This window comes from Tenebrio molitor, chromosome 1, assembly GCF_963966145.1.
Source record: "Tenebrio molitor chromosome 1, icTenMoli1.1, whole genome shotgun sequence".
NCBI classification, from domain to species: domain Eukaryota; kingdom Metazoa; phylum Arthropoda; class Insecta; order Coleoptera; family Tenebrionidae; genus Tenebrio; species Tenebrio molitor.
Window position 1 is genome coordinate 22,573,070 of NC_091046.1, and position 16,303 is coordinate 22,589,372.

Consider the following 16,303-nt stretch of genomic DNA (forward strand, 5'->3'; position numbering starts at 1 on the left):
ATTATTTTGTCTAAAATATAGTGTATTAATGGACCTCATTAATACACTATTTTTCATTAATTAACGATTTTTGCGATTTTGACGTTCTGATGATATTTTGATATATAATCAACCTCCAACATAAATTGTTTGCACTTACCAACACTGCAGCAGGCAGTGCAGCAAGGTTTTCTATATTTTATAACGCCATAACTGCACAATTACGAATTCACTTTTTCAAAAGCCGACCTTTTTGGTTATAACTCGCATGTCATATTTTTCAAAGGTAATTACGTGAAATTGAATGTCAATGAAGTTGACGTCTTCTGACACTCTTTTGGAAAAGTGTTGAAAAATTTTAAAATGGCGTACCCTGAGGAGATGAAAGTATTTTATAAGGTCTCATCTTTATCGAAAAAGATGAAAATGGTTTTGATTTGGCTTTAATTTGAAATTTTCTCACAAAAAAAAAAGTTTGCGGTCAACGAAAAATTTTTGTAATCAACTCGTTTGTTAATGGGCGATTAATAATCTCAACTATTAAAGGCACTCACTCGCTACACTCGTTCGTGCTTTAAACAGTTTCGATTATTAATCGCCTTCATTAACAAACTAGTTTATTAAATAACTATTAATCCATCAGTCTCATACGGGTGGGGTAAATCCCCGCTGCGGAGGCAGGGTTCAAAAGCAAAAGATCAACATGGTCGCGGTTTAGACAACCTTCAGAAGCAAGTAAGACGATTCTATATTTATCAAAAACTGAAGATGCCATATTTTTGACAAGAATAATTTGAAATTGTCATGTATATTGACATTAATACTTTGAAGTGTCAAAAAGTGACGCCAAAGTATTTTGACCGCGATAGTACACTGAACATCAAAAAAAAATGGGAAAACAAAAATTTGATCATGTAAATCAGATTATTAATTGTCAGCTTATGTCAGTTTTATTCGTGTCAAACAAGTCTCATTAAACTATTTTGATTAATCATTTCGGTGACAATGTCCGATAATTCTAACCTCTTTAAAAAAAAACAAATTTTTGTGTACGTCAATTTCCCATTTTTTTGGTGGCAAGTGTACGAGGTTCTACTTATCGTCACATATTACTGGATTTTTTTGGCAGGTTGTATCGGGACCATCCTGTATATGATTGACCTACTATTCAATTTGAGTAATCGCTTATCACAACAAAATATCATTTCATAATTTACACAAGAAGTTGATTAGTTGAGGTACTTACAGATGAACTTCGACCATTGCGTAGATTAAGACAATTCACCATTTTCTAGCTTCATGTCATTTCCAAAATATAATTCCAAAAGGAATGATTGTGATAACCTTAAACCGACAGCAAATATTTTTCGATTAAAGACAGGAAAAAAAAATCATAGGTGCGACTAGGTTTGATTATTGATATTGATCTCTCTATACAATACCTTGCCGCTCTTTTAGATTCTTTTCACATTTTCTTCAATGATTTATGCAATAGTCATGTTAAATATATATTTGGTAATTCTGATAGTCAGCCTTGAAAATAGTCGTGGCTGAACTGCCCCGATAATTGTTGATAACTTTTAAATAACGTTTTATCGACTGTAATTACACAAGAGGTCTTTTTTGTCCGGATAAAATTGAATTTTTTTACGATAATTTAATTCATGTATAAAAAATCCCATAAGCCGCGATGCATTTGTCACTTTGACATCGGATAAAGTTAGCCCTAACTTTGCATCTGGATAAAATGTGCTTAAACTTCCATGGCAAACTTTTTCGAACCTGATTATTGTTTGTTGTTATGAAAACGAACCAACATTCTTAAACATTGACACAGCTTGTAATAAATTGACGTGCAAAATGGCGAATTCAATTTTTCATAATTACCTACCTATCATTATTCATTAAATTATCTCATCGAATTACGCTCGAGGTTTTTTTCGTCCAGGATAAAATTTCATTTTTTAAACTCTAATTTGGTTTCTTTTTGGTAAATTGACTCCACAAACCACCAGATAAAAAAACTCGTCCTTCGGACTCGTTTTTTTATCGGGTGGTTTGTGTCGTCAATTTACCAAGCAACCAAATTTTATCCTGGACGAAAAAAACCTCGAGCGTAATTCGATGAGATAATTTAATGAATAATAAACAATAATAGGTAGGTACCTAATTATGAAAAATTGAATTGGCCATTTTGCACTTCAATTTATTACAAGCTGTGTCAATGTTTAAGACTGTTGGTTCGTTATCATAACAACAAACAATAATCAGGTTCGAAAAAGTTTGCCATGGAAGTTTAAGCAGATTTTATCCAGATGCAAAGTTAGGGCTAACTTTATCCGATGTCAGAGTGACAAATGCATCGCGGCTTATGGGATTTTTTATACATGAATTAAATTATCATTAAAAATAAGTTAATAATTTTCATAAATTTATTAGGATATTTTATTTTATTAATTGTATTGTATCGCGCGTTCAAATGAAATCCTGGGCTGAGTAGGTGTTGGAAAAATTAAACCGTTTAGAAGAGTGTAAAGTTTGAATTTCCCGCCGTCTGACACGAATGACATTTGTTTATGTTAATCAAGACATAATTGAACATGTTTGTTTTCAGCAAAGGGTGCCCTTAGATATTCGTTTTGAGAATAAGAACAGTTACGTTATTCTATTTTTAACGTAAAACGTTGCAAAGAAAGAAAAAAAAAAGAAAAATTTTTTGGCTCTAAAATTTTAGGTTACTTGTCAACATGTTCCAATTAATCTACGCTTTAAAAAAGCACAACAATTGACGGTTTTCAACGCCTTCCCAGCCCAGGATTTCATTTGAACGCGCGATAGATACACTTGCAGATAGTTACGTTTTGAAAACTTCTGAAGTGTCAGGTTTTGCCGCTGAAAGGGCTTGCAAACGCAAACATAGTTCAATTATTTCGTCAAATTACATATTTAAAGGTTTAGCCTTTGAAACCTTAGGCCCTTGATGCAAAGAAGCCATCGATTTCATTATCGGAAACCGACTTATTGCGGAATCAGGAATTCAAAATCAAAAAAATTCCTTTTCGAGAGGATTTCCCTTGCCATTCAACGTGAAAACGCTGCAAGCATTCGGGGCACTTTTCCAGATTCCGCATTATTATCGGAAATTTTTGTATTGTAAAACTAAAATGTTATGTACCTACTTATGTTATTATATTATACCTATTAAATGTGATTTTATTAATTTATTTTTTACTGTCCGGTAGATGTTCGATTACATGATCAATTTGAGTCCTGTAGGTGAGTTGTGAGTTATAACAGTATCAGAGCCGGAAAGTGTCGCTAAGCAACACCTACCGGACTGTTTTATTTTTATATCTCAAATCTGACATTGAAAAGCGAAAAAGTCAAAAAATATTCAGTTGTAATACGACGAGTATAGTAAGTATTGCCGTTATAACTTTTTATCTGCTCCGCCCACTAAAATTGACCAATCAGAATCAAAGCCAGATTCAATTTGAACAACTTTTCATCACATTTGCCACGTAAAAAAGTTAAGGTTAGAATTTTGCTGTCAAGTCCACAATTATTGTTTTAGGTTCTAAAAAATAAAATGTCATTAAGACAATTGGAATGTCAGAAATTTTTACTTTGTAAATCAGATCGTCTTAACAATCTATTTGATCGGTAACTAAGAAAATGAAATGGGCAGGGCAGATAAAATGTTACGTTGTCCTTAGTATAGTCAATGTTATGCCGATTATTTTTGTGGTGGTGTTACGAATGTCACCGGCGCTGGGATATAAATTTGACGAGTGCGTTAGCACGAATTCGAAAGCGCCGTTGCCATTATAATGATATGCAAAACGGAATTTAGATTGGTGTAGTAATTGAATAAATCGAAATATTAAATAATGTCATGCAAAACACTTTTATTTATAGCCGAATTCTTAAATGACAACCCTCGTTAACTGGTGTCAGGCTGATTTACAACTGTCCCCAGTAAAAGTGGTTCTGAGATACAATCGACACGAGCGGCGCAAACGAGTTCCTCCAAGTCCTCGTCGAAAGATAGTCAATTTTGACTTAAATTGTAAATCATTTTACAATAGGAGAGAAAATCGTCTTATAACTACCATAAATAATTCCATAAATAAATAGGGGCTGTTACTTTATCTTATGTTTGCTCTTCCTTGAGTCGGCACTGCACAACAAAGGGGCAATAAAGTTTGAGGGTATTATGGTAGTTATAAGACGGTTTGCTGTCCTACTGTGAAATGATTTACAATTTAAGTCAAAATTGACTATTTCTAGACGAGGACTTTACCAGGGTGGATATCAGGTCAGGTAGCGAAATGTATTGTAGTTTCAATTTGGTTGTAGGTCGTAAAATTTTATGGTACTTTAAGTTAAAGATCTTGCGGGGCTTATAAATCCTAGTTTACCACTAGCAGGTAATATTTTAAACAGGGTTGTATTGTACATTTGGTATATTTGCATTGTACGGCAAACGGCACGCGCCGCTTCCCAACCTTTTCAAACCCAACCATTGTGCCCGTTAATAGCTCATAATATCCAATAAAATTTTACGACCTACAACCAAATTGAAACTACAGTAGAGGATTATCAGGGACGGGCTAAACGTTCTTTCCGTTGAATTACGTCTTTTCTTAATTTTTACTAAAAGTGTTTGAGCTTTTTATTTTGCTTATAAATGAACGTTTGAAGCCTCAAGAGAACATCAACAAATATAAATATTGAGGGATGGCTACTGTAAAATTGACTCTTAATATGAGAATGAAAAGATTGTTGTATATACAGAGTGATCACAAAAAAACGCCCCAGCTTTTATCTTTCTTATTTGAAATGGAATTTCAACGAGCGGTACATCACATTAAAGGGTTCTAAAAGTACTATAAACTGGATATAAAATATTGCCCTCAGCAACCCTACCTTGCAAGGGTCAAGGATCAACTTCATTTATTTAAATGGCACCATCTAATTTTTTTTGGTACAGTTAGATTCATTATGTTTTTCTGAGTTCAAAAATATAGTATATTGAAATGTTATTCTAACATAAGAAATAAATAAATGTCAATTACAAATTATCAGGAATAAGTAGAACTTTATTCGTAACAGGCCATGAATTACTTGTAGTGGAAACACAAAAAATAAAAATTTATTTTGAGAATCGCCCTCAAATGTCACATGATTTATATTGACAAATCACAACTCCGAATTGTTTGAATAGCAACCAATCACAATTTAATTAAGCGGAAATTTTCCCTAGGGAAAATTTCCGATATAATTTACCTAGGGAAAAGTTTTTTTGGGCGATTCTCTTCCGAATATGCCTCGGGACAGATATATATCGCCAGAAATTTTTTCTTGCAGTCCAACACTCGTATTTGTCGCTCAAAATTACCCTCGGGCTGGCGCCCTCGTGTAATTTTCTCGCTACAAACACTCGTATGTCAGGACTGCTCGAAAAAATTTCCGGCAGTATATCTGTCCCTTGGTATATTATATATGAAAATAAACTTTATTTGTCGGTAATTTTTGTTTAATTTTTTTTCTCCAATTTCGTATTGTGAAATAAAATGAATAATAACGAAATTATGGATATTTTACAAGCATATTTCGAAAATAATAGAAATTACTGCATGCAGAGAAACGCCACCTGAAATCCTTTTGAATACGCAAAGTGTGATACGTAGATGCTCAAGTTGAACAGTTCCGTTGAAAAATGTTTATTGTTATTTTTATTGTTTGTATTAATGAATAAAAATTGTTTCTATGGCTACAAAAATGTCTTTATAAGTAATTCATGGCCTGTTACGAATAAAGTTCTACTTGCTCCTAATAGAATTAAAAATTAGAATAACATTTAAACATACAGGTGTGCTATATTTGAAGTTAGAAAGACATAATGAATCTAACTGTACCAAAAAAAAACTGTATGTTGCTATTTAAAAAAAAAAAATTGACCCTTGACCCTTGCAAGGTAGGATTGCTAAGGGCAACATTTTATATCCAGTTTATAGTACTTTTTGAACCCTTTAATTTGATGTATCGCTTGTTGAAATCGGATTTCAAATAAGAAAGATATAAGCTGGGGCGTTGTTTTGTGATCCTTCTGTACATGTTGTGCTAGTTGACTTAACAGGTAGCTAATGGTCAGTCGGGGTGGACCGCCGGTCTCTAGGTACTTGGAGGAATTCGTTTGCCGATAAGGGTCAAAAAGGTCAAGACCTGCAAAAATTTGACCGCGTGGGGGAACTCATTTGCGACCGACACGAGCTATGAGTAGTAAGAGGGGACAGGTAATCTCGCCACCAGCAATTACCTTAATCTTTTGCGCATCTCAGTTGAGTAAAATCCCATCGGTAATTTCGCCACCAATATTTTTCAATACATTTTTATTGAGGGTCATACCCAATAAGGGTCGATTTAAGTCACTACCTGACACCTGACCCAACTTTATTTGTGTTTTTAGAAAAACTGAAAGAATTTCAAATAGACACTTATGTGAAAATACAAAGTCGACATTTGGTAGCAAAAATTCATAATAAGCATGTCAGAGACAGACAAAAATTTATAAATAATATAAGAGTGCCGTGACAACTGTCTAAATGTCAATAAATTCGCTCTCTAATAAAAACGCGCCAAATGTTGTTGCAAGTGCTTCACTGCAATCCAATGGTGCTACAGAAGTTAGAAAACGCAAAAAATGGACTATGGAAATGAATATTTTCATTATACGGGAATATTTTCGGATCACGAAACTACAGGATGTTGTGAGTACTTACAGGCTTGATTTATTTAAAGCGTTCCAAAGTAAGTACCCCCAGTTTCCTGTTACTATTCAAAATTTAGCTGACCAGAGGAGAGCCATTATGAAGAAAAACTATATCCCTTCGGCAATTTTAGAAAAGATCAAAAATGATGTAAAGTTAGAATTGTCAATTAATTATTCTGACAATAATGAAGTTTCTAATAATTTACTCCAAAATTCTGTTGAACCGCAAAGTTTACAAAGTTTATCTAATCATAATGACTCTTTCTGTCCAATTCTCGATTTACCAAACACCATACAAACAGACATACATAATTTAGACCTGAGTTATAATGATATACATGTTATTAATAAAAATTTTTACTACCATCAAAATTTTAAAGAACAAATTGAAGATGAATTTAATAGAACTCTGAACGAATTTGAACATATAGAACCATTTAATAGACCACTATTACCTAAACAACAAAGCTCCAAAAAATTCTTTGCAATGATTGAAATTTTAAATCAATTCATTTTACCTAAATTTGTAAATAACACGACAAGTTTTAAAAAATTACACAGTATTATATATAGTGGAGCTTTAACAATTATCAGATTAAATGGATCAAAAGAAATTGGCCAGACAAATAATATAAAAACGAAAGAATTACCAAAATGGGAACAAAGACTAAATAAACGTATTAATAATATCAGACGAGATTTAGGTAGAATAACTCAATATTTAAAGGGTATAAATTCTAATCATCTAAATAATTGTATTCAATCCATTTTAAATAACAACCGAATACATTGTTTAAAATATAATGAATATAATAAAACATTAATAGAAATCAAAGACACTTTATTACAGAAGTTAAATATTTATTCTAAACGACTCAAAAGATATAAAAATAATAAACAACGGAAATTTGAAAACAAACTATTTAGAAATAATGAGAAGTTGTTTTACAAAAATTTAACAGATAATAAAACTCAAACTAATAATGGTACACCAAATATAAACGAAATTAAAGAATTCTGGTCAAACATATGGTCAAATGAAGTTCAATTTAATAATCAGGCAGAATGGATTCCTCATTTAGAAAATGATATACCAGATAGTAATAATCGACATCATATTCAAATTAGCCTGGAAATTTTAGTTAAAAATATTAATAGTTCACATAATTGGAAATCCCCTGGAGGTGACCAAATTCATAACTTTTGGTTAAAAAAATTTACTTGTATTCATAAATGCTTACTTGATCACTTTAACGGATTTATTAGGGAACCTAACACATTTCCAAAGTTTTTGGCCCATGGTATAACATATCTGAAACCAAAAGATTCCGATACTAAGAATCCATCAAAATATAGGCCAATCACATGTCTACCTACAATTTATAAAATTATGACATCTTGCATTAAAGTAATAATTTACGACCATTGTCAAAAATTAAATATACTTAATGAAGAACAAAAAGGTTGTGTTAAAGAGTGTTTTGGTTGTAAAGAACAACTCATAATAGATACGGTAATAATGGAACAAGCTAGAAAAAATAATAGAAATATTTATACCGCATTCATAGACTACAAAAAAGCCTATGATTCAGTACCACATTCATGGTTAATTAAAATTCTTAAAATTTATAAAATTAATTTAGATTTGATTAACTTTTTATCTCATGTTATGACATTTTGGAGAACTACTTTAAATTTATCAATAAACAATAATAAATTAAAATCCGAGCCTATTCAAATTAAACGGGGAATTTATCAAGGAGATTCTTTAAGTCCTTTATGGTTTTGTCTAGCCATTAATCCTTTGACAAATCTATTAAATAGCACTGGATATGGTTTCAATATTAGACTTAATAATACCACACTATCCAAATTAAATCACCTTCTTTATATGGATGTCATAAAACTTTATGCATCAAAAAAGAATCACATTTTATCTTTACTAACAATAACTGAAAATTTCTCAAATGATATTGGGATAAGTTTTGGTATTGATAAGTGTAAAATGCAATCAATATGTCGCGGTCATTACGAACATTTAGAATATATAACTCAAGAAGGAGAAATCATTAAAAATTTAAATAAAGGAGAATTTTATAAATATTTAGGTATTAATCAATCAAATCATATTCAACACTCAATTATAAAAGAAAATTTAGAAAAGCAATTTTATTTAAGAATTAAATCTATTTTAAAATCAAAATTAAACGGTAATAATTTAATTAAAGCAGTTAATACATATGCTGTTCCATTACTGACCTATTCTTTCGGTGTTATAAAATGGTCCAAAACTAATTTACAGAACATAAACATTAAAACTAGAGTTCTTTTTACCAAATTTAGTAAACACCATCCTAAATCTGCTATTGAAAGATTTAATTTACCACGCGAAAACGGTGGTAGGGGTTTTTCAAATCTAGAAATACTGCTAAAAAATCAAATTGCTTCACTAAAAAATTATTTCCTCAATAGAGCTCGTGATAACACCTTTTTCAATGCTTTGGTTTCAGCCGATAAAGGCTACACACCTTTAAATTTAAGTGATAATATAATTTCAGACATTGTTAAGCCAAATATACCTGACACAATAGCAAATTTAAAACAGAAGTCTTTACATGGGAGATACTTTAAAGAACTGGAACAACCAGAAGTTAATATTCAGGCCTCTCATGCATGGCTTAAGAAATCAACCATTCACCCTGAGACGGAAGGATTTATATTTGCAATACAAGATCGTGTAATAAATACAAGAAATTATAAAAAACACATATGCGGTTTACAATCGATAATTGATAAATGTAGGATTTGCGGAACTGAAGGGGAAACAATTGAACACATCATTTCTTCTTGCACCGTTTTGGCTCAAAGCGAATATAAAAAACGTCACGATATATTCGCTAAAATTATACACATGAATTTAGCTGTTAAATTCAATTTATTAAAGAATACACAACCACATTATAGTTATACACCAGAAAGTTGTTTGGAAAATGACAGTTACAAGTTATATTTTGATAGAACAATTTTAACTGACATTCATATTAAGCATAACAGACCAGACATTATAATTTTAAATAAACAACAAAAGCAAGCATATCTTTTAGATATAGCTGTTCCAAATTCACATAATATAACACAGACATATAACACAAAAATTAATAAATATTTAGAGCTGTCCGTCGCTATGAGAAATCTTTGGTGTTTAGAAAAAATTTCGATTTTACCACTTGTAATTTCAGCAACGGGAATAGTACCGCAATCTCTTTTTAAAAATTTAAAAATTCTGGATTTAAATAACACATTGGTAGTTGAAATTCAAAAAGGTATATTATTATACTCATGTCACATCGTGAGGAAATTCCTTAACATTGACACAGAACATAATACACAACAAAGTCAAAATGCGGAGGCGAGACGCCGGTAATTATGTTGATAAGCACTGCACTATTACTTGATAGTAATATCCGTAATAGTGTATGTACTCCGGCAAAATTGCCGTACCGCCGGGTGGAGGTGGGATAGTTTGATAAAACGACATAATAATAAAGAATTAATCTTTCCATTGTAATCTTAAATAATAAATTGTTTTTCCATATACATGCATTTACTTGTTTTCCTGTCTCAGACTCGCAGATACAGAATACATGCATTTACTTGTTTTCCTGTCTCAGACTCTCAGATACAGAAATATTTATGTCGGCCGTCCACCGGCGCCGTCCTTATGGGCAGGTAGGTGTAGAATGTAGATTAATTCCGGGAAGTACAGTGGCGAAATTACTGGTAGGCTTAGCATGCCATTAAATGGTGGTGGCGAATTTACCTGTATCTTAATCTCGTAATGATGCTTGGTGGCGAAATTACCAACACCGTAATAAGATCCAGGCCCGTACTTAAATCTTCTATGGAATTTAAAACTCGCTATTTTAAATTTTTGAAAGTGACTCATTGTTAAAACAGCTTTACTTACTCATTCAATGCTACAAGCATCGAAGACGAATTACATTTCCCTAGTTATTTTACCCACTTATTAATCCAGATAAAAACAAGATTCGTTGAAAATTTAAGTAGCCACTATTTAAATCCTATCTACTCAAGGTTATTTTCTCGGTTTATTAGATTTGTTAAGTACCAGGAAAAAGAATTTATTTGCATTTTGAAAATTTACCTGCCTGCTGTTCTTTTAAGAATTTACCAGATTGTAACAAAATATTTACTTTAGTCTTGAACTTCCAACAGTCTGGGCATGCTTTTGAGTTGTGTAGTTTTTGTTAAGTTTAATCGAAAGCTATTCTGAACAGTAATTATACCTTTTCAATATTCATTTGAAGAAAAGACTGAAATGCTACTAATTTTTGGTGAGTGTGGCAGAGACGCTACTCTGGCCGCTGAAACTTACGCCGCGAGGTTTCCGCAAAATCGCGCTCCAAATTATCAAATTTTTACATCATTAGTGTCTTCTGTACGTGAAAGAGGAACTTTTCAACAAAATACAAAGTCGTTTAAAAATCCAACGTTACTCACGATGTCAACCAAGCCAGTGTGTTAAATTTAGTTGACAAATTCCCTCCTGTTATGAAAACAGTTGATATTGACCAATAGTGTGCCGAATATCGCGAAAAAATCTAGTCATGGTCAGACAATGCGTCTTCCGCCGACAAAAATCTCCCTTCCGGTGAAAAACAACGTTGACAAGGCTTTTGTTTTTGTTGGTAACACAAATTAATCAACAAAATGTCAGAAAATTATTTTGACGTTTTCCGAAATGGATTTAAAAAATCGTTTTAGAAACGACTCCAGCAGAGATATTGACTACGGTGTGAAAACAATTTGGAATACAACAGGTAAATTGTTGCAGGAAAAGTGCCACGATGAATATAAACTATAGAGCATTCATTTTAAATGTTGGGTTTTGTAATAAAACTTGCCTACTTTGACACTTGTCCGAAACTCAGTGAATCTAAAACTGTGTTCAACATATTCGGGTCCAAAATTAAAGAATGGTGGGATCGAGAATCGAGATCAACTTTTAGAAGACCAAGTAGAACCATTAATATTTGTTGCCATTACTGGTGAATCATCTAGTGAATTTGATTCAGATGACGATTAATTTTTTATTTGTTTACGTATTTTATTATTTATTTCTTACTTACTTTAAAATATACATGTATTGTAGTTTCAATTTGGTTGTAGGTCGTAAAATTTTATGGTACTTTAAGTTAAAGATCTTGCGGGGCTTATAAATCCTAGTTTACCACTAGCAGGTAATATTTTAAGCAGGGTTGTATTGTACATTTGGTATATTTGCATTGTACGGCAAACGGCACGCGCCGCTTCCCAACCTTTTCAAACCCAACCATTGTGCCCGTTAATCGCTCATAATATCCAATAAAATTTTACGACCTACAACCAAATTGAAACTACAGTAATGGATACATTACTAATTACTCTTATTTCTTTATTTACTAATATTATTTGTCAAATACATTATTTAAAATCAACAATCTCTTTAAATTTTTTTGGTCACTGATCACAAAATGTGTTTTAATTTTTTTTTTAGTATACTGTGCTGGTAGTAGGTGTCTACTGCCTTGACGACGAGTCCGGTAGACACATATTTATGGTCTAGTCCGTTTTACTTTCTACGGCGGCCGGTAGCAAATGTCAAATAATTTGTCAGATTTATTGGATTTTATTTATATAAAAATTAAAAGTACAATTACTTATATCATTGAAATGGTTTTCTAAAGGCAAGCATTACCCTTTGATCAATCCAAACAACTTTATTTCGTATTCTCCAATTGGAGAACAACTTATACTCTGTCAAATATCTTCCCGATGATTTTTGGAGCAATAAGTTTGATCGCGCACCATCTACCTTCTCCAAAAGGTGGTCTGGGAAGAAAACTTGACTTCTGCTTCGGTTCGGTTGTGAGAATTCATTTTATTAAAGGAAGTTAGCGCAAATGAAAGAAATCACATGAAAAACTTCGACAGACTGAATTTTGATGAATCGTTTGTTATCATAGTAACAAGGCATAGCAATCTTTTTCAAAGCCAATTTTTTTTATTTAAATTTATTTTCTATTAAATAATTGTCTCAGTATACTAAAAAATCTTGTACGTCACACGACCGGTAGACGCATTATGGCCTCGCTAGTTTACAAGTCTCGCCCTATCGGGCTCGACCTGTAATTCACTAGCTCGTCCATAAAAACGTTGCTACCGGTCTTGTAACGTAAATAGCTATTTTACTTGTGGATATTTTGACGTCTCTTTCTTTTGCTCGTCGATAAGGTGGTGAAAGTACGCCGTGGTACCAGTTTTATATGAACAGAGGGATTCCTACTTTACGGTACCGATACAATGAAAATTTGCCGCTTTCGTAATTTATGGGGTTATCAGTTTACAACTTTACCCAACATTTAAAATGAATGCCCTATAACCTTTAATCCGTTTTGTGATGTTGTTCCCAATGTTTGTTTGAATTGTTCATTCGGGAATTTGTCTAGACAAATATAACTCGTCTTCCCATCTTTTTTTCGGAAAATTTTGATTTTATTAGACTCAAAGTTTGTTGCTTTAAGCTTGTTTGATACGATGCTAAATTTTGTAGAAAATTTGTTAAAAAATGAGAGAGACCCTCGATCAGGACCAATGAACGATCAGGATCATAGTCTGTCTTTGTCAGATCCAGATCGTTCATTGGTCCTCTCTCATTTTCTAACAAATTTTCTACAAAATTTAGCATCGTGTCAAACAAGCTTTAGACGTATATTTTATAAAACATGATATACAAGGGTGTATTTTTAAAGTGTGCCGAAATTTTACCTAGGAGGTTGTAGGACAACGTAGAAAAGTAAAAGCAATTAAAAAAATTAATGTCATTGTATTTTTTGACATAGAATTTTTTAAATATTTTTTCCGAGTTCTACATGAAGCCAGTAGCTCGTAATTAAAATCACCCTGTATTTGTGTTTTGTTCATTACATTATAAATATAATATTATAACTTATCCCAGAATGTGTAATTTTAATAAAACCTTGAAATATTTAGAAAATTATATATAAGTGGAATCACCGGCAAAACCAAAAAATTCTTTGCCGGCAGCTGATGCGGGCGCCGACGCCGTTGCCGGCAGCTGATTCGGACGCCGTTGCCGGGAGCGGAGGCACCGCCAAAATTGTAAGTCCAGCCCTGAAATAAACACTACCCTCGGCTCATCAGAGATACCTTTTGTGATTTAAGGTTTGTTGTAATACTTTACAGGGGGCATTGTGAACGCAAATTTGTTGCAGACAGAAGTTACAGCAATAAATCCCTTATACTTTGCCGACAAAAATCACAAAATCTCAATTAATTTAAAATCAAAGGTTCCTATCAAACTTTAAATTTCGGGAATACATTCTCCATAATATTTTAAATGTAATTATTTAAAAAAAAATGGATTTCTGATTTTTTCACTTTATAGCGTCTCGACGCTGTTGAGAAACTTAATTCAAAAAAATATAATTACCATGGTGTAGTACTTTAATTGAAGATTGTTACCTGCAAGTTTCAATTTTTTTTAACAACTACAGGTGTTCTCGAAGTTGACGCGTTCCTTGTAACACGAGGTACTACACATTATTCTTAAGAATTTTAGCCTAAATCTTCTTAGTAAAATGTTTGTATTAACGGAGATAATTGATTGTATATTTTTATTGTTTTCTAAAATTTTAAGTCCGGTCCTGTCCATTTCTCCGCTGTACTAGATTAATAACTAACCTGGCCCAGAATGGTGTCTTTCCGGAAATCGCTTGCAATACTCTCTGGACGCCGCAGATGCATTCTGATAACGTGATAACTGATAACATTGTCCATGCATTTACAACATATCTGTGAGCTCATTATTTTCCTAATAATAAAGCCATTTCGACTAATTAGATGACAACTCTGACAGTAGTTTTGATTAACGTCCATGCTCATTTGATTTTTTCTTGTCAATGCCAATTTCTAGCAAATCAGCGCAAATTTGAGCAGGACCGGTTTCAAAAATTTCAAAAGAGTTAACTTATTGTATCTTCTTGCCGTACACATTTTACTAAGTGATTTTGGCTAAAATTCTTTAGAACAACGCATACTATCACATGTTAAAAGGAACACCTCAACTTCGAAAACACCCTGTATAAATAGGTTAAATCTCCAAAATGCCATACGATGGTCCAGCCTGTATAACATGTATTTGTGTGTAAATAAAAAAAAACTTTAAAAAATTACATTAATTTAGATGTTAACTTTATGTCAAATAACGATGAAATGTATAACTGGTTGCGTTTCAATGTTAGTAAGGCCCATTATTACTCGTGAATAACCCTGTATAATCCATTTGTACGCAACGATTAATTGTTGTCTTAACGTAGTGAAAAATGTAAAAGCACAATTTTCTATCACTCTATTTAAGTATTTACACACACAATTAAGGCCGGTATTTATAGTCCAAACTTAAGACTCAATCTTGAGACAGACTTGAGTTCCGATTTCTGTCTTATAAACAATACTTGAGCATTGATGAGCACTCAAGTTTGACTCAAGCCCAAGTTAGGGGTTAGGCAGACTTAAGTCTTGCTTACATGAGTTTAGAGGTCCAAAATTGTCTCTGTACTGTCTGACAGTTGCTGTTTTCCTGTTTTTCATTTCGTTTCAATTATATGGGTAGGCACTAATGTTCAGATTTGAATTTTAGATGTAAGCATTAAATACTTATTTATCGCAGGATGGAAGATTGTTATGACTTTATTTACGAAGAAGAAGTTCCAAATACATATACGTCAAAAACGTATTTTGTATACAGGCTATTTCACGGGTGATAATGAGCCTAATGGAATAAAAAATGCACCCCACAATATATTTTCAAAAAAAGTCGGACATTTTAATTTCAGTAGCCAGCTTTTTTCGGAAATGTAGTGAGGGTCTCATTTTTATTCCATTCGGCTCATTATCACTCGTGAAATACCCTGTATTGTATATTTGTTCAGTTTTTTCAATTGCTGGGCCGTGCGTACTGTAGTACTCTTTGGTTAGCTATTGTACTGGGTGTTAATCCTATCCTAAACACTATTTTTTCGTTCTACCGAAACTGTATCTGTTTTTTTATTTTCTATTACCTCTTCCATATCGTGTATGAGAGAAGCCAACAGAATTTTCTCCTTTAAACTGTACGGGATTTTCATTTTGCAAAAGAATTCAAAACAAGCTGTCAGAAGGTGTATGGTATAACCATGGCAACTCGACTCAAACGAAACTGGAGTAGAACTAAAGTCTAACTTTTACGAGTTTAGCCGAAATAATGACTATAATACGGATCTAGACTTGAGCAAAACTCAGGACTTGAGTACAACTTACCCAAGTCGGACTTGAGTTGCCGACTATAAATACCGGCCTAAATAAACTCGATATTTTCCGTAAATCACCTTTAAATTCGCGCACTGATACGAGCGCGTCCCGCCAAACGGCGCCACTCATTGACATGCATTTTCTGTGTTTAAATGATCAAGGTGCAAACGTTCAACA

General features: G+C 32.7%; 1 protein-coding gene across 8 annotated transcripts in view; it reads right to left on the reverse strand.

Annotated features, from left to right (window-relative positions):
* LOC138126175 (basic helix-loop-helix ARNT-like protein 1) overlaps nucleotides 1–16,303 on the reverse strand; it is a 247,641-nt gene that overhangs the window by 94,158 nt on the left and 137,180 nt on the right. The gene's annotated exons all lie outside the window — the stretch shown is intronic.